Source organism: Colias croceus, chromosome 5 (genome assembly GCF_905220415.1).
Source record: "Colias croceus chromosome 5, ilColCroc2.1".
In the NCBI taxonomy this organism is placed as follows: domain Eukaryota; kingdom Metazoa; phylum Arthropoda; class Insecta; order Lepidoptera; family Pieridae; genus Colias; species Colias croceus.
Genome location: NC_059541.1, coordinates 9,904,027 through 9,924,047, shown reverse-complemented (window position 1 = coordinate 9,924,047; position 20,021 = coordinate 9,904,027).

Below are 20,021 nucleotides of genomic sequence, written 5' to 3'. Positions count from 1 at the left end.
CAAGGAGGATTTAGGAAAAAATTTCTATTTTAAATTTTCGCTTTAATATATTTTCTTTGTTGGTCAGGCAGGGTTTTTATTCACATACATGATTATTGAATCTGTGTTCCTCCATGAGTACAATACTTATACAATTTCAAGCGAAGAGTGAACCTACTAGGGAAGCGTACCATCTTAGAACACACCTTAGCTTTCCATCAGGCAGACTGTGGTCAAGCGCTTCCCTATCTACAATAAAAAAGACACAAGGTCACACAACCATGATACAGTATATGACGGAATAAATTATGTATATCCCGTACATTTACAGTGAAAATTGTCAAAATAAGCTACATTAATATTACAACTGAAAGAAATAAAATCCGCCATGAATAATTAAGTTTGTAGATGTCTACTTTGTTTATTTCATGAAAAGTGAAATAGCTAATTACTTATAAGGTAATATTTTTTCTTTTCAGATGTACAAGCCCGTACTGCGTGTCCGATTCTAAATAAAAGATTACTTTTTCACTGTCTAGATTGCTAATTTTCCTTTAGTCTAAACGTAATACGGAATAAAACTTTTTTACGAAATTAATGTTCATTTTGCGTGTACTCAGTCTTGTTGGATTTATTAGAATTTAGTTTCTTCTTGCGATGTTAATCTTTTAAAAAGTATTTTATGATATTGAAAAATGGGTTTTATAGATGCACGGTTACTTTTTGTCTTTTATTTGAGTTACTATTTTAGAGGGTTTTTGCGTGACCTTTTTGGCGGTAAAAGAGAAATAATGCTTCGTGGATCTATAAAATTATAATTTATAAATACAGAAGTTGCTTTGTATATCCAATACGTTTTTAAGTCAAAGCCATAGAACTAAATGAAGATATCTAATCAATTTGAATACACAGAAAAATATTTTGACAAAAAAAAACGATATACAATATCTAATAATTAGTATATCTGTGCTATTAGATCGTCGATAGCTCGCTAAAGGACTCGTGAGCAAAGACAGCACGGTAAGTTAGTGAAATAGTTTTTCATGTTAATTAGTAAAACCCCTTAAAGAATATACAATATGTATCGCTTCTTGCCGTTCACAGAAAAATACCAGTTAATCTAATGACGCTATTTCGATATAACAATCGCAGTAGTTTATCAAGTTCTTCGATTAATACCAAGTTTCCGTCTGCTTGTTTTTCCTCCACTACAAAAATAGAAGTTATATAAACAGCAATTCAAAGCAAACAAGATTAGCATTGATTTATATCGACTGGCTTTCGTTGCTGTTGTTTTCTCGTCCAGGTAAACATCCAAATGACTTAAACGAAAATACGACATGTTACAATAAAATATAAGTGGAACATTATATATTTATGTAAATCACTGTATACACACACTTCAAACATTGTTATGTAGGAATTATATTCTATATAATTATATAGAATATAATTCTATATATTATATAACTAATTAGTTAACTTTTGTGACTCTACTATATTTGACAGCTGGTTTCTCCAGTCGATTTGAAACCGTTGTTTGAAACGCATACGCAAAGTTATTTTATTAGTTGCATTTTTTTAATAGTGTCAGTGTGTCAATATTTATTAATAAGTACACCAATTGGCCAAATTCTGATGAATATAGAAATTTTATTCAGATTAAGATTAAATATAGTTTTGTAATTCATTTATTAGAAAAATATCGTCCCATTTCTATGAGTCATAAAAACAAATTATTTCTATTTAGAATAACTATTTAAATTTAAAATTCATTAATTCAAATGCAAAACGTAGAAGTCCATTCATAATTATATAAATCTAATTCTATCCGAGCGAAATTATTTCCTTTCTAGCCGCAGAACGTTAAAGATAATTCGAAGTAAGCAATTAGGTGGGCTACGTTGGAGCAATTATTCACAGTTTCTCGACAGTGCATTAAGAGAAGAGTGAAGGATAATTTTTCAGGCCAATTATAAATCCACTTTTTGTCCCCGAAAGCTTATTTTTGATGCGGCAAGGCACTTGAGACTTCGCTTTTGAATACTCACTTAAGTAATAAATGGTTTATTTTCGCTATTTTACCTTATAATGTGACAAAAAGGCGTGTAGGCATAAATTCAATTTCCAGTAAACTTGATCTGAATATTTATATGATAAGCCTGAAATAGATATTTTAAGTAGGTTTTAATGTTTAGATACAAAATGACTGAAATCTCAGATTAAAATCATTGTAATGTTATTTGTTATTTCGTAGCATTGCCCTTCCTGCATTTATTTGTTGATATTATTTGACAATACATCTTGAAAACGCCTAAACTGTGTCTATAATATTATTATACATCCACATTCTCTTCATTCAAAAACTTCACCTTCCTCTTTCCATGTGACAAAATTACCATGGACAATTTGTTCACGACTTTACGGGACTCAAATGTCTCACGTTGACAAAACAGAGGACGTTTGTGCAGGGAGCAGTGACTTTTATCTCCCGAACAAAGTGTGGGAATCTAATTACAAGCGGTCCGACCAAACTCCTTCTTTTATTTCACGTGGCTCCAAATTGCTACTGAGGTTCCGCCACTTTCCAATCCGTTTTACAAAACGCCCTTTCTTCTGATATTGAGCGTTCAAAATGAATGGCTTTTAAATGTGTTGGGTTATAGTACTATGTAGTGTAGAAAGCTCGGTGTATGTGATGTAATTCAGCAAATAAATGGAACTATTTTTTCGATTTATCATTCAGTTACTTTTTAGAAGGCGTGATAGATTATGATTTATGGCCTTACCTACGAGGCTTGGGACCGTGCAGTGAACTCTAAAACGCAAGATCACATATTATGTATGTAACAACATGACTTTGATAAAGGACGTTTGTATTTACACATAGTCGTTAAGTAGTACCCCTTTGTAGTATAAATAATTAAATAGATACTCATATATTCTCTCTATTCATCATCATCATCATCATCATCAGCCCATATACGTTCCCACTGCTGGGACACGGGCCTCCTATGAGGGTACAGGCCATAATCCACCACGCTGGCCAAGTGCGGGTTGGCGGATGACACATGTCGTCGAACTTTTTAATTCTTCGACATGTCGGTTTCCTCACGATGTTTTCCTTCACCGTTCGAGCAGTGGTGATGTTACAACATGCGCAGATAAATTGAAAAATCAATTTATTTCCTGCGCGCTCGCCTGGTCTCGAACCACGGACTTATCGATTCGAAGTCCGAGGTCTCACCACTGAGCCACCACTGCTCACTGAGCCACCACTGCTCAATAATTTATTCTCTCTATTATTTAAACTAAAATTGGATGCATTTATTATGGTATAGAAACGTAAAACCCTTGCAAATCCACATTTTAGTATGCTTTCCCGGAAATCTTGTTGGAACTAAATATCCTTGACCAAAATCCATCAGAATTTATTAATAACAGGTTTATAATTATCTCGGTACACTTCAGGTGAACCCACAATGGAGACCACGTAATATTTTAAACGCGAAAATGTCATGTTGTGGTCTTTACTAGGCATTATTAATGTTAACTTTGTTAAGTGAAACGTGTTTTGGTGAAATTCTGCTTTAGAGAACTTTAACTAAGTTAAAAATTATATTGAAGTTGTTATGGACTTGCAGTAGTGAACGATAGGAGTAGAATTTTTTTTGAACCTTAAAGTTATAAAATCGAGTTAGTAAAGAGTTTATTTTTCAGAAAAAGTTAATATTAATCTAATGGGGACATTATAAGGGTAACTCCGATTAGGCTATTATTGATTTAAATTCTATGTTAAATTTTCAGCGTTTTTTTAGCTGCAATATTTTACTAAATTCACTCATTCATCCTATAGTCATCAAAAATATATGACGTATAATCAAAATCATAAAACTGCTGCACAAATCACAATGATGCACAAATAATCCGCACAAAAGACAATGAGCCTTTTATATCAGGAAATCACAAAGCAATTACCTACTATTACTACAGAGATAACGCAGAATAGATTCTATGAAGCCATTCAATAAATTGGACTCAACGCAACCGCAATGTTTCTTTTAGGGCTAATATAATCAAGAATGTTGAGCTCTGAGCTCTAGGCCGTTGGATACAATAAAGGAATCATTATCGAAGCGGGGAATTTGACGGGAATCCCCGAAATACATTGGATAACTCCAGCCTAGTACGGGATTGCTAACTTATCTTTGTTTCATCCCGCTGCTGTAATAAACTTAAGCCGTTTTAGAATAATGTATGACAGTTTGTTTTGTTAGGTTATAGGTTCTAGATGGAGTTATGGATTGTAGAGTTTATTGAGTAGTGTTTTGTAATATCGTGACAGATAGATTAAATTGTATTTCAATATGTTAGTTCTAATTTACTTCTAATAGTTTTTGTGTTCAAAATCTTATTTTGATATATTATAGAGACATTTGCATGTTTTTTGTTTGAAGAAGGAGGATTTATTTAGATAATACTAGCTTACCGCCCTCGGCTTCGCCCACTTTGTCTAAAACCTAATAAATTGTATACTAAAACCTTCCTCTTGAATTACTCTATCTATTAAAAAAAAACCATCAAAGTCCGTTGCGTAGTTTTAAAGATTTAAGCATACAAAGGGACATAGGGACAGAGAAAGCGACTTTGTTTTATACTATGTAGTGAAGATGATGAATGTAAATATAAATATAAATGTTGTAGTCATAATTATACCTAGCGTTTATTTGACCTTGCTTGTTATTTTATGTGTTATTTTTAAATCACATATGAATAGATACTTCGTAAATATAATCATAAATAAGTGAATACACCTGAATAAACCATTATCTCCATTAATAAATATTCATCTTTTTATATAAAAGCGAAAACACGAAAGTCACTTCATACCCTCAAAAATATTCGGCCACACGCCCATGACACTTTCAGTGAAAACATTTTTCATCGAATTGACAGTGTTTAAGCGTTACGTATCGGACAATAGACATTGGAACACGGTTAGTGAAATTGAGTTTCGCATCGATGTAGCTAAAAATATAAAACAAGTGAGGCGGTAATTAGATTCCGAGGACGCGGGTGAAATACAGAAACGATGTAAGCTCATAATATGGTGACGTGTTTTTTGGATGAAATACGCAATGGTGATGTAAATTTGTTATGGACAATTTAATGATAACTGTTCCTTCTGCTCTTTATTGATATTTTGTAGAAGATGAGATTAAATTGTTATAAATTATAAACTTTTTAATATAAAAATCGTTTTATGCTATTTACTCAATATCCAAAGTTCATATTAATATGGAATGTTTTTTTATGAAATGCGCAATGTTGATGCAAATCTGTGAAGGACAATTTGATGGCAACAGTTTCTTGTAATGTTGTTATTATTTTGTAGAGGAAGAGATTAAATTCCTGTTAATATATTTTTTTAAGCTATTGCATAGCTTCTTTCGCGGGTCATGAGCGCGGGGACCGAATGGAGAAATTCCGTATAACGACAAAACCTCATGCTCCCCACTCCGACAGGCACGGAGGTGTGGCTTGAAGGCATAGCATGCAATAGCTTTACCGCGGCAGTCCCCGAGAGCCACCAGTCGTTTTTTTTACTATTTCCTCAATATTTACATTGATTATTATTGTTTGTTTTCTAAACGTAAAATGTTTCAAGTATTCAATGAACAATGTGGGAAGTTTCATAGAGACAACACACACCACGTCTAGAAATAAGGAGCTAAGAGTAAGGCACTAAAAGTTCTAACCTAAATTAACTTTCGTATCTAAGTCTGACACTAGTGCTCATAAAACGATAAATATAATACACTATAAGAATACAATTTTCCATGTAATGCTTGGTAATAATTGCAATTATCTATGCTGTAATAATAACAGTTATCTATACTATATTATATAGCTGAAGAGTTTGTTTGTTTGAACGCGGAACTACTACTGGTCCGATTTGAAAAATTCTTTCAGTTTTAGATAGCCCATTCATCGAGGAAGGCTATAATATATCATCACGCTAAGATCAACAGGAGCGGAGTCACGCGGGTGAAACCGCGGAGCGCAGCTAGTACATAATATATGGTCTTAAATAACCAGGACATTCTAATATCTGAATACACAAGAATATATTATAATGGAACAAAAGGTATTTATAGTAGGTACCTTGCTCTTAAATACCTACTCCTTTGTAATAGTGAAAATGGCCAAAACAAGAAAAAATATAACTCATATCTCAAAAGCTGGCACGGCTTGTATAGCTATAGTTCTGATAACAAACACAGTATTACGTTACGATTCCACATCTCTATGAATCTTACATCTGACCACATTCGACTGCGGGCGAGGCACGCGATATTGATCTTTATCCCAACGTGATAAGAAGGTTGTTTCTATCAAGGAAATATTTGTATCTACTGTATGTTCGTGTATCATAATGTATGCTGTCGACAATCCTGACACGTGGGCGACTCTATTACTCAAGGAATGGAATTTATGAAGCGAATGATATGTTGAGATATTGAAAACGTGATGATAATGAAAATGTTTTGTATCGATGTCTTAAAATGTATGTGCGGCGGGTTAATTGATTAGTATGAGAATGTAAGATTTATTTAGTTATTATACAAGATAATTTGAAACTTATAATCATCATTGAGAGAAGTTTTAATCAACAGATATGACCTTTAAAATGTATGTCATGTATATCGGCTAAATCATAATCACTGTTTTGGTCCAACTATTAGGTATAATTCAATTGGATATATTGGGTATAATTCATACATCTCAATTACAATAGAATATTCTAATTGATTATTATCATTCTACTATCACTGTCATTTTACGCAAAAAATAGTGATTAGTTAAAATAGCACATGATTCGAAACTTATTTATTCCTCGAAAATAATGTTTTGAAGTTCATAACACCTTCTTAACACTACAGTAGTCGAGTATCTAAAAGTAACGTGTGAGGTCACGTGTACCCTTGTACACCATTTTTAAAACAAGCATTTGCATGGCACTTGCATGGCACTTGCATGGCAGTTGCATGGCACTTGCATGGCACTAGAAATTTGCAATTTTGTATCACTGTATTACACGTATAGACCACGCGACTACTGTAGGGTTAATTACCTACATCTCATCTTTATTTCTCATTTTTGTCATTTGGCATTACATTAGCTTATTAAAAGCACGCTCGTAGAAGGAAAATCAATATGACACCACAACTAAGTTTTACTTACAGTACGTTTGCTCTTTTGAAACGTTAGCCAAGTTTCCTGCTTACTGTAGTTTAAATAAACAATGCATCTTAAACTAAAACCAGCTTTCGGAGAGTTGATGCTAATATTGCATTATTATTGTTTTAACTGGTTTTAATTATTCACATTCGGACTGCACCTATGAGGCAAGAATTATATAGGAAATTTAATGTGTGTCCGACCGATGTGGGTATGTTCCAGACCATTTTATCCGCACCTAATACGGAGGCGGCTAGGATGGTCTACATATTCACACGACGGATATTAGTAGGCTAGTTAAGTTAAACTTTGTGCATATACTATGGGACTGACATAGTCATTACTGACTCAAAGTCCCTAAATTAAATTAGAATAAAAAAAAAAAATATTCACATTCCGAATGCTGTTCGGTATGGATAATAGATATTCACAATTTTGATCATAATAATATGTTTTATAGTTACTATAATACCAAGAGTATCATGAATCTGCCAATTCACACAGAGACAACTAATATAATGTTAGTACTTATGGATTCAGTCACAAGAATGATTGTGTTATGTGACATAGTATGTATGATAACCTAATTAATAGAATAAATTGGTACTTAAGGAGGGTTTACCCTAATTGTTGTTAAACATTACATATCTATTTTAATTTAGAAAAAATTAAAAATTTAGGGCGTCGCGTGGGCCGTGGTTCGTGGTTTACTATCAGGCAACATACCAGCTTCCTGCACTCTATATCATAATAAAATAATACAACAATTAGGTATAAGTATCGGAATGATAAGAAAGAATGATAATAAAGTTCTGAAACTGTCATGAAATATTCAAAACAAAATCAATTGTGGTAGGTGCATCTAGATTATGTATGAGACATAGAACTACTAATATTTTATTATAATTCACCTGAAAGTATATAATTAAATATTATATGTTCATCATGGCGATGAACAAGTAACTCTAGGGTTACCTGCTGCTATTTCTCGGTAAAATCAACTTTCCGAACTGCTTTTGTTACATTAATTGAAAGAGAAGATTCAAAAGTGCTTAAAGAACGGAGTCTTAAAGTGCTTTACTTTGGTCCTATATTACCTTCATGGAAACCGAAGCGTGTAATATGTGAAATCGTAAAAACTTCGATAAATAGAACATACATATTTTAAGATTCATAGAAACCGAAGCTTGTTTAATGTAACGAAAAAGTTAATAAAAAATGCTTCAACAAAATCATTGCATATATTTTACATCGTTATTGTAATAAACATTTAATATTAAATAACGAAACTGAGACTATTATCAAAACTTCTCATTAAAACTCAGCCTATAGATTTCAGTTAAATGTCCTCGGAGCGACTTTTTTAGCGACTCGTTAAAACTTATCTCTTTGATTCACGTGGACAATTCTCTATTTCTTTAAATAAACTGCTCCTTCTGTCTTATAAATTATTACGGCTTCAATTATATAATCCAGCGGGAATGCTTTGCAATTCACTTGTCGACAATTTTGCTGTAGGAATGATAATTATTTCGTCTGTGTTTTGTGCAGGTTCCGAGCAAGACAAAAAAGGAATTGTTTATTTTTTAAGTTGCTGTATCTTCCTCGTAGGTGTGTATATTATGGTACCTGTGCATATTAAGGATCATAAGCGTATCTAAAATTATGTATAATGTAATTGTAGAATACATAGTGGATGTTTTCTTGCTTATTATTAAGATTTATGTTAACCATTTTAGCACTGGGAGACACTATTTAGGTAAAATGTAAATTTCAAAATCCTACAAGCTCAAAGACAGTAATTAATGTGAGAGGATTAATATACGAGTGAAAAATAGTTGCTTTTAAAGTAGTCCTAATATACATATTTGTTTTCAGCACGCTTTTGTATTTACAAGGTAATATGTCCTAAAGATAGAGATGATAATATTAATAATAATGACTACTCGTATTTTTTTAAAATTAAATACCTAATTAGTTTTAACGATATGTCACAGAATTACAACCTTAGTGTTCGGTACATTCTTTATTGCAAGTTATTAGTAGATATAGATAAGTAGTAAGAATGCATTGAATAATATTGAATCACTACATAGTATAAAACAAAGTCGCTTTCTCTGTCCCTATGTCCCTTGGTATGCTTAAATCTTTAAAACTACGCAACGGATTTTGATGCGTTTTTTTAATAGATAGAGTGATACAAGAAGAAGGTTTTAGTATATAATTTATTAGGTTTTAGACAAAGCGGGCAAAGTAGCGGGCGGTAAGCTAGTTTATTATAATTAAGATTTCTGCAAATCTTCATTTCAACCATAACTATATTATATACGAAATAACTAACAAAAGATAAGTAGGTTGCTATAAATACAATATACTACTGGCCAAACAATCGAAATGGAGTATAAATCTAACCCACGCTCGAACACTCGAAGATCAAAGTCGAGTTGTCTGTCGAGAATCCACACGGAGTCCTCTCATCCGAATGCCAGTGGCCACAAACTCGATAGGATTTTATTGAACCGTTTGTAGTAACAAGGATTGTAGGTTATAGTATTTTCCATTGTTGCAAATGACGCGTGACGATGCACTTTTATGCGTATTAACGCGCAATGTATTACAAAGTTGTGTTCTATTCATTCAATAAAACGTTGTATAATAATGCATGAATTTAAAGACTCGTGTATACCAACAATGTTCAAGCTATAGTGTTATCTAAATTTCTCTCCAGCAGTTTTTCTTACGTTTAAACGATAAGAAAAGTTAGTCGATCTTTAGCAGAAAAACAGACTAAATAACATTATACTTATACAATTTTGTGAATACGCGTGTTAGAGATGAACGTATTGAAATTCTTTTGTCTTGTATGAACAAACAAGTTTCTATTCAATGTACAAAAGAATAAAAGATTTGTATTGTGTTCTAGTAAAATATTTTTGTATTGCTTTCAAAGTTGTGCACTAAACAATTTTAAGCTGGCTCGGTTGCAAATTAAATTTTTTTGTTAACAATAATAAGGTACCGTTTATAAACACATAAACCTACTACTAGGTACTGGGTAAGTATAATGTTACGTACTGCTTCTATACATCGCTTACTTTTTTCAAAGAAATGATGAAAATAAATTGGTTGCGTTGGGGAAATAAATGCCTTAAAGTTAAAAAGGGTGAGAGGTGATTTTATATTATTAATTAATAGCATACACTCATAAAAACACCTACGCATATAATACAGATACAGGTAAAAAGCTGTATCTACGATAATAAGTACCTACATACTAAATTAAACGAACGCAGGTGGGCGACTGAAACTATCCTCATAAGGCTCCAATAAAGCTACTGGTATTAGTATCTATTATATTATTCCCTGAATGTAAGTTTTTCCATACAAAAGGGTGTTATTTAGGTATTTTTATCCACGAAATTGTTTCCAGAAACATTAGTTTCGCGGGCTTACCTAGCTTATCCCGAATTCCACATTCCTTCTGAGAATGCAAATAAGTTTTCCCGAAAATTGAATTGTATTGTTTCATACATTCACTTACAAAGAACCGTTTTATTTCGAGTAGTTTTTTTATTAAGGTTATAGTTTAGAAGTTTTATAACACAGACAACTTATTTTATATAAAGGCAATATTTTTATCATCATAAAAAATTTAAAAAATACAAATTCGACAACTGAAAATAATTGTCGTTTAAATTTACGAAACAATAACATGTACATAATTTAAACTTTTCTCTATGTATGTATACTATTTGCCCGTAGTGGACGCAAAAATGGTTTGGCTATTTTTTATTTTGAAGTTACTAGTTTCTATAATTAAAATAGTATCAAAATACTACGAACATAAACACATCGAAAAAATACAAAGTAAAAAGTTATTAAAAAAAAACACGAAGAAGTATGGAGGTAAAGTTAGTATAAGTAAAAAGTCAGTGGAAAGTTCTTCAAATTTTGTTTAGTGTCCATTGATTTATTCAAAAGGAAAAACTGAACTAAGGATATGTTTAACATACCGGAACAGCAATGTATCCACGCCTTTACCGCGTTCAAACAAAGATATATAAAAATTTAGAACCGCCAGCCATATGTCAGAAAGAGCGATGAGAATAAATCGTGTACATAGTCACGTCTACGATTTCCAATTCTGTGGAACACTGATGTATCGCGCAAAACTATTTCAATACCGCCTTAAGTAAAGATGAAACTGAGGCATAACGTCTTATTTCTTTGTATTTGAAGATATTAAGGATATAGTTACAAAGGAAGCAACGTTTTCGTGATTCGCAGATAAAGTGCGGTGTTTATATGGGAATGTTTTGGTTGAGAATGCGCAGTTATTCTGAGAAGACATTTATTGTTAGACAACTTTTTGCTGTTCCATGGTATCTTTAGAAAGGATGAAGAAATGTTTTCTAAAGTGATGGTAAAGTGTCACATTGTATTGCAAACTTGTTATATTTTCGACGTTAAAATAGAAGAAAATTAAAATCTTAAAAAACGAGAGTAAAAAGAACAATAAAATATGTGTTTACCATTTTCCTGCAAGGCGCTACTTTATGAATTCTAAGAAAACATGTAATTAAAACGTATATGTTACAACATTAACCCTAGAAAAAATAGTATCGCTAAACTCTACTTAGAGATGATAACATGATCTTTAGGAGATTCCAAATTCCAATATGAATGAAAAAGATTTTAGCCTTTTCAAATAAAATAATGTGTCTTTCTAAGCTTTCTACAAGGCACTACATTAAAATTACAAAAAAAAGGTTTCAAAAATATCTAATTATTATCAACAATATTGAAAATATTTCAATAAACCATTTGAAACAAGAGAAAGAGACCGTTTATTAACGTCAACTTGTATTGAATAATATTACTTATAGAAAACATTTATTTCTTACGGTAAAACAATATTTCCTGTACTTCATTTTAAAGGCTGTTTATGTCTACTTACATTCCGAAGACTGTTGTTTACTCAAATGTTTTATAGACGCAATCAAAAGTGAGCAGTAACAATACATTGGGAATAACATGTACTTCGCTTTACTGTTATGGGCTGAGCAATGTCTTGAGTGAGGAAAACCTTGAATGTGTGTCATGTTTTGTCAAAATTGTTTGATATTTTGGTATTGTCTAGAAGTTATGAAAGAAAACTAATAAATTATGATGTATGAGTTAAAAGCATTTAAAAGAACTAACACGCATCAACGAAGGATTATAAAATCGTTGAATCGTTAAAATTAACATGGAAGCATATTATTTCGTAATTATTGAAATCGTGAAACTAACGAATAATAATAATTTCTTACACTATTAAATTCGTATATCATTAACCTCGTAAACTATCGTAGTTTCCAAATTGATATCGACATTTAAGTAAATATACCACCTTCAATACAATAAATGTGCTATAAAACATTACCAAAAGATAACCTCAAATCAATTCAGTCATACAGTTTCAGAACCCAATAACAATACATTGATATATCGAGGGCTCATCAGGAAAGCGGTCGTTAACGTCCCAGGAAGAACCGCCGCCATTTCTCCAGAATTTCGCGAATACCCGAAGTCCCCATAATATAAATCCTTGATCCGAATAATGTCTCCGATACTCAATCACCGCGACTCGCATTATTCACTGAAGATAAGTCTGACATACCTGTAAGTCGACACCCCTAACCTTTAGCGTTTGGTGTAAGGTTGGGACTTCAACCGGTTTGCAAACATTTTTTATCTAAAAAGTTAAAACGTAAAGGTGCGCTACGAATTGAGGACTACTGTCCTTTTGGGGAAGGTTTAAAATATAATCAATTGTTTAGTTATTTGTTTGTCTGTAACTATTAAATACTTTTAGGGCCGATTTTTCAATCCTTGGTTAAAACTTATCCGTCCAATAAAGTATTACACGATAATATTAAAATGTCACCTGTACACTGTCAAATACAGGTAATTAGAATACATTTTTGAAATGGTAGTTTAATACGTTATTCAACAAATAAGTTTTAACCAAGGATTGAAAAATCGGCCCTTAATTATGTAAAAACCTTAAACAACACATAATTCCACCGTAGGGGCAACGAATACGACTACGGCTGGATAATATGGTTTAGTCTAGCAAATTAATAAAGTATATAATATCATTATTCAATTACAGAAGAAAAAAGATGATTAAAATTAGTGTAAATTTTTTATAACGCCACAATAGAAATATCTGAATAAGGTACATTGAGGATTGTGGATATTAATTGTTGTAGGTATCGACAGTACTTCAGTTTAAACTACAGATATAAATGGAAATCATAGTGCTAAGCAGTCAAATTAATAGTGCGATAATAATATAGTTACTTAAAAAAATAACAATTTGATACACCATCAATATTTTTGTAGCAGAATAATATAAATAAATCGCTCTAAGCTTAATAATCGAGCCAAATGTGAACAAGCCGCCGAATAATCGAAACGTAACAGTGAATAAAAGATTGTCTGGAGTTTATACTTACTTTTATAAATTTATATCTAAAAACGTTTAAAAAATCGGTATATTTTTTGTATTTATAAATGTGTGATACGTCACGGTCGATTCTGGAAATCTCACGATTCATTATAATATTATAGCAGGGATTTATACTGTTGTCAGTCAGACAAGAAAAAATATCTTTATGGGCCGATTTTTCAATCCTTGGTTAAAATTTATCCGTGCAATAAAGTATTACACGAACATATTAAAATGTCACCTGTAAACTGTCAAATACGGACAAGTAGAATACAATACAAGTCCCGCCTCGTGATCGAATTTTTTCTATTCTTTATAAATTTATAAGTAGAATACATTTTTGAAATGGTAGTTAAATACATTATTCGACGAATAAGTTTTAACCAAGCTTTGAAAAATCGGCCCTCATAAATACATTTACCTGAGTTTTGATGCTTTTATATTGTAATGTACTAAATCTGATATAACTATTTAATTATTAATATTTATTTCAAATTCTACACGATAATAAAATTATCTACTATAAAGGCCTAGTAACAAAGTCAGGTTCCAATGTATTATATTATCGGTATATTGTATGTGGAACAAATTCGTTGCCAACGTATCTCGTAATCCCATTGTGTTCCTTAATTACTTCAAAGATGTATTACCTTAAGGCGCCAGTTAGAAACACATGAAAGGTAAATATTTAGCAATGTACCGAAACATTCGACTTGAATTGAATTCTTAATTTCATTTTCCTCTTATTATGTTTTGTTATTGTTCGTTCTTTTTGTTTCGGTGATTAAATTTTTAATACACTGGCCTAGTTGTAGCGTGTGGCATGTTTTTATATAATGCTGTAAAATTTTAAGAATTTTAATACGTAATGTGATAATACGTTTCCAAGATAGATAGAATACCTTAACAGTATTTACCATTGGGCTTATCTCTGTTTCCCTAAACCTTTAGGATACTGAAGGAGATTATTTAGATAAAAAATCAAATTAAAAAATATATATGTAGGCAACCCTACAAGACAATATGCAGTATGCACGGATAGTCCACAGGCTCCTAACTATGTCGCTCAAGGTTCCGTCTGTTTGGCCTTTCTAGCGGAAGTAATACTACGAATATAAGTCTTAAAACTAGTTCATAAATACCAATATTCTGCTCAAAGGAATTTGCATAAAATATAATAAAAATGCGGTTTTTATTGCATTTTGTTTTTGTAACCTTCATACAATGAAATAGCGAATCATAGGACTGCGCGCATGCATTGATATCAATGGACAGAATTTACGCAAAAAGGCGTTTTTATCGCTTAAAAGTAATCGTCATACATTTGCATTCTTAATAAAACGCGTTGGAATAGAACTCGGAGTTAACAATAGAGGCTGATTTGTGCGGAGGTTAGCCGCAAACCGTCATATATAACCGCAAATAACGCTTCTATTGTCAAGACTCGAATAGGGGTTTAGTATATTATAACGTATAGATAGCATAGTGTTCATACTTTTTGATTAAGAGAGTTTGATCGCGTTTTTTTCTAGTACCAGCGCCGTTTATATGTGGCTAAGTTTAGTCAACAATTTCCTGTTAAATAAAGGCATGTTTAATTGCTTGTTTTTCCAGTTCCAGGTATTTACTGTTGAGATATATATTATAATGTTAATTAGGTTATTAATTAAAACGAATGCTTTTAACCCTAGAAAGGACTATAGTCTGCGTCAAAATGACTCATGCGTTTTCGAAATATTGTTGTATCTTTTTAAATGTCGCGAATCCATAACTGTTCGTTTAGGACATTTCATAAATCACTGAGAGCTACCCTATGGTATACGTTTCAATAAAGTTAATATAACCGATTTTGAAATATAACGACTACGTGAGTCAAAATTACGCATGATTATCTTTACCGTGACTTTTAAGACTTTGACTTCTATGGTAGTTTGATTATTTTTTAGCTTATTATTACAGTATATTGCGACTTATGTTATAAATTTATTTTTATACATATTGAAGCAAATATAGAAAACAATTGGAGCTAGAAAATTTGAAGAATATTGTATACGGGCCACTCTTATGCAAAGCGATGAGGGTCCCTGTGAAGATACCGATAGTGAAGTAGGAGGACCACGAAATTGAAGATGACAAGCAAAGTAACACAGAAGAAACTTTTCCTGATGATGTACAAAGCATAAATGATATATTAAATTCAAGCAAAAGGCGGAGTAGATGCATTAGACCGAATGTGATCCCTGATGTCCTATAGTAGGAAGACAATGAGATGGCCAATGGCTTTATTTTATGGAATCATTAAAATTGAATGCATATTGCATATCAAATTTATAGCCACAATGTTAACAAGAAAAGCACAAAAACATCTGAGTCAAAAAACATGAAATATAGAAGCAAGGAACTGTCTTTTTTGTCTATGCGTAGGCGTTTAGAATCACCAGCTTTGAGAAGATATTTGCGTGATAATGTCTCCAATTTGTTGCCAAATGAAGTGTCTGGTACATCGTAAGAAAGTACTGAGAATGCCTTCAGTAAAAAAAAACGTATTTACTATACTTTTTGTCCTTCTGAAATATGACGAAAGGCAAATGCGTCCTGCAAAAAATGTAACATAGTTATATGTAGTGAGCATACGTTGAAATGTTCTAAAGTTGTTTCTCACTAATTTTTCATATAACTATATGTACAACATTTATATATAACATATAAAAAAGACTGATAATTGTGGTAAAATATAAGTTTTTATTAGAAACCATACGTGTTACAAGAATTGTTGATTTAAAGCAGACGTTTAATGTTTTCGTTTTTTTATATATAAAAAAATAATTATAAATAAATTATCTATAGAATTAATTATTCTAAAATAACTGTTAATATATAATAACTTACAATTTAGAGAAAAAAATTAATATTCCCCGACTTAGAGCTAACTAAAAAGTAAAAACCATGCGTAAATTTGACGCATGACTATCTTTCCCGTACTACTCAATATGATTATCTTTCTAGGGTTAAGATTTCCTAGTTTTATTATAGTTGATAAATATATAAATTATATATTGTCTTGTAGATGATTAGAAGAATATTACTTAAGCTTATAAAATTCCGTAGTTAAATCAAAACTAGTAGATGTCTAGTGTAAATAATATCCCCTTAATATCGGGTTATCCAATTTATTCTATAAAGAGAAGCAATGTGAAATAAAAAGGACAACACCTCGTTAGTGAGAGGGACTTGGGGCAATATTTTTAATTTTCCTTCCTACTTTTTGGTGCATCCATTGTGATGATGGCGTCCATTTACTTAATATTGAAGCTCGGTTGGCAAATGACTGCGTACATTTTGATGTGCTCAGATTTGATGACATTGAAATTATTTTGGTGGAAATAATACTGGTTGTAAAATTTTATGAATTAATCAGACATTGAATCACACCTTTAACATATACTTATGTAAGAGAAGAATTAAGAAATCTAAATAGTTTGGATAGAGTAGGAAAAAAAAAGAAAATATCACAAGCAGGTTTTAAATTACGTTATTGAAGTGAAACTTCTTTATCGGGGTTGGAAAAAAATTTAGTGAAACATTTTTTCGTTACGCGTAACATTTTTCCGTTACGCGCCATCTTTTTCTTATCCCTACCACGTGTGATTCGACGTATTTCTGTAAAGTTGCATATAGTTAATTATTTTTTTGAAAATTATAAGGTCCTAAAGAAGTTTCACTTCTTACGTGTGTACACTAGTACACGCACACATTTTTTTATAACAGATTAAATTATTATTATTACATACAGCAACATTGGTATAACATAGCCCACCAGTGCTGTGGTCGGCCTAATATTGATTATCTACTTTGGCCAAACAAAATACTATGGAAGAGTCAAAAATAAAATCTCAACGAAATCCACTGGGATCTACAATCAGAAGCACACGCAGAAATAAACCAAACATCTTTTCCTTTGATGATAACATTCTAGGAGAGTGTTTAAAGAAAATAGGCTTTCATTTTCCTAATTCCGATCTTCCTTTAGAAAGGTAATCGGTGCTTTATCTTTTAATGGGTATGTTTAGGCCCCTCATAGGCTCGGTAGCCCGTACAATGTAATCGTGTGGATATCTACCTGCGATCGGCCATTTGGGGCGGTTTTCGGGGTGAAGTTTCCGCTATTTGGTAAAGCTGTGGCCATGTTGAATAGTTTTTGTTTGGAATACGCGGTTTTGTGGTTCATCTAATAACCGTAGTGTGAAATATCTTGAAGAAATGATTGTACGCCATTTTTTGTATAGCTCGCATGCTCATTGTTATATTTTTCTCGTTCAGGTAAGGATCAAACGGAGCTGTGTGCCTGTGTGTAATGAAGACTTTTATGCATGTAACACTTTGATACAGATATAGTTATTTCGAAGAAATCGTTACTGACTTTGTGTTAACTTTTCTATCGCGTTGTTAGTGTCGTTAAAAATATTTAAACGAGTTTCATAGTAATGCACAACATATTGCAATGAAAATTGAGATTGTTGCATCGGTTAAAATAAAAATATATTATGGAACAATCCTTACAATATGTTGCTTGTATTATGGCGTGCCGCGTGTGCTACTTCATTATGAAATAACGTTTTGTGAGTTTACGTCATACAAGCTTATGTACATCGCTACAAAATTTTATGCAGGAATTTTGAATTTCAAATCATAACAATTCTCGCTTATTTGCTGCCCAAGCCCAACGTTCAGCTTTATCAAAATATTTACTAACTAAAATTTTAAACCGGATAGCTTCGGACTAGAATTCTGTGCCTCCAGTGAATAAGGGAGTAAGACGAGTTATTCCCTTTGGTTTTTATTGCACCATTGGATTCAGCTCGTCAAAATACACAACATATCAAAAGGTCATATCTCTAGCTGCATCCTAACCCAGTTTTTCGAATGACCCAAACGGTATAAGTAGGGTGTGATAAACGGTATAAGTTACCTTATCCATCATTTTAGGCAATCGCAAAGGAACTATTCGTCTCGAGTCAAAATAACCCACGAACACAAAGACATATGTGTAGTTATACTTTTTGAATAAAGACTTAATTCATTTTGTTCCATCCGTGCTAACACTATTTTAGTATAAACGCAGTTGTGTCATTTTTCTAACATGAGCATAAAGGAACAACTCTTAGTGTCATTGGTTCAAGTGACGACATGAGACAGTTTTGCATTAATGCCGTGTTACTATTGGTCTATTTGAATACTGCACGGAAACAACGGACACTATTCCTTTTTGCTTTATAATATTTTTCAATCTTTTTTTATTTATCAGTTAACTTGGGATACTAATAATATTTCTATGGAAATGAACTATTTTTTGCAATAGATATTAAAAATACAGTTTTAATTAACACATTAAGTGCTAATATTATACTCCTTGTTTATATAAATACAGAACGATAATTGAATCATCTAAAAAAAGCCAACAAAAATGTTAAACTTATAATATTTTCTTCTTATATTTGGGTAAGTTTTATAAAAAATAACTAGTTTTTAATCTTTTTTTTTATTTAATCTAACTACAATAATACTATAATTATAGACGCATAGAAAAAAAATTTATAACCAGTCTTGACAATTATGAATATTGTATTCTCTCTCATATAGCGTTTTAGCCACTGTAATTTGCCTTTTTATAGGAAAAAAATCCGCAATATCGAAACTATTTTGGTCCTGCATTATCGTAAACATATTATGGATACTCTGGTACCATATATTTTGAAAAAATTTGGATATTGTCACGTAGAGTCTCTTCAAGTCGTATTTGCATCCAAGGCACCTTCAAATCTGTGCTTAATTTTTTCATAAAATCTTTGCGGCTCATTGTTTTTTCTTTATTTATCTATATTATTTTGATATTATAAGATATAGAAATTGTTAAAATTCCATATCATGCCGTAAAATATTGCCACTGACCACCTATAACTTTCCCTGTAAGGTAACTGAACATACCTACAGGAATATGGTTTTCGAGCTTCTCTTATCTCTTAATAGTGCTTGTTTCCTCAATGTATAACCACCATGACATATTCGGTTTTTCTCCAGACAACATCTTCAGCCACCCAATCCTCTTGCTTGGAGTCCAAATCCAGCGGAGGACAATAATCGTCATTTACTAAAATTGAAGGTTTTTCATCCTAGTGTTAAAGTTTTCTGGATCCTATTTTATACTCAATATATAGTATATAATACTATATCATGTAAAACGTGACTTGGAAAAAAAATATTCAAATAAATCAACACAAAATATTTTTTTTAAACAATCGTAAAA